The sequence below is a fragment of the Nicotiana attenuata genome, unplaced genomic scaffold (assembly GCF_001879085.1).
Source record: "Nicotiana attenuata strain UT unplaced genomic scaffold, NIATTr2, whole genome shotgun sequence".
Taxonomy (NCBI): domain Eukaryota; kingdom Viridiplantae; phylum Streptophyta; class Magnoliopsida; order Solanales; family Solanaceae; genus Nicotiana; species Nicotiana attenuata.
In genome coordinates this window covers 5,767-7,080 of record NW_017674642.1, presented here as the reverse complement: position 1 = coordinate 7,080, position 1,314 = coordinate 5,767, and positions in this window count along the sequence as shown.

Below are 1,314 nucleotides of genomic sequence, written 5' to 3'. Positions count from 1 at the left end.
TATATATATATATATATATAGTGAGAATTGATCGATTACTCTTGATAAATAACTCCTTTTTCAACCAAGTGCACCACTCAACTCTATGGGTTCTAACAGTTAATATTATAACAATTTTAAAAATATATACATAAAATATTTAATTTTATAAATTAAAAAACTATGAATTCACGTGCCCCATAATTTATCCATAAATCCGCCCCTAGCTTCAATGACATTTTAATTTGTACAACGTTGTTCTTTCCAATAATCAGTTGAGACTGCCTTTTTCCCACGTGTTCATTCTTTGTCGCTCTCTTTCTTGTTCAATTTAATCCTCATGGAAATTAAGTTATAAAAAAAGCTTCAATAAGTCAAAGGAGATCCATAGGTTGTAGTAATCCATTAAGCATTACAAAGACGGACTCTCAGGCATACTCAAAATCTTTTAATTAGTAGAGTTGAAAAATTGAAGTACTTAAACCAAAGAGCATGTGAAAGCATATATTTTCCACTAATAAAGGTGTTGTTTAGTTTGTCTTTGGGTACCTAAACATTTCAATTTTTGCGGAGAGTGGCTGAATTCTTTGCAATACCTCGTGGAGCATATGCAGCACTACATCTAAGACCAACTGAAGAAATAATAACTTTCTTATTTTAAGGCAATTAGCTAAATTGATACTCCCTTCGTTTCAGTTTATGTGAACCTGTTTGACTGGGTACGAAGTTTAAGAAAAAATGGAGACTTTTGGAATTTGTGGTCCTAATCAACTCAAAAAGGGATCCACAGTATTTGTGTGGTTATAAAAACTTTTCACTAAGGGTGGAATTGAGAATTTAAGCTAAATTGTTTCCAAATTTAGGAAGAGTTCATGGAATTGGGAATTTAAGCTAAATTGTTTCCAAATTTAGGAAGAGTCATTCTTTTTTGAACGGACGAAAAAGAAAATAGGTTCACATAAACTGAAGCGGGGGAGTAGTGTAGAAACAAAAAGTTTTTATAAGGCAATAAAATGAGATGTTGAGATAGATAAGGATTGGAAAGGAAAAGAAATTGAGAAGGGAAAAAATGTAAATATTGTAAAAAAACTGAACTTCGCTTCTTAGCTCTCGGTGCACGATAAGCCAAGGCAGGCTAACGTGCACCCATGGCAAGGAAGAGAAGACAAGCTGTGCCGGCGACCAGAGAAATCACACCGGTGACATCAGGGACAACATCTCTTACTCCGTTAACGTTTGGGAGCTTCTTGCCAACTGGTTTCCAGCCAATTGAAGAGGAGACTGAACTAGCTGAGAAAGAGGATATGAACAGTAAGCAATGGAACAGAGATTCTG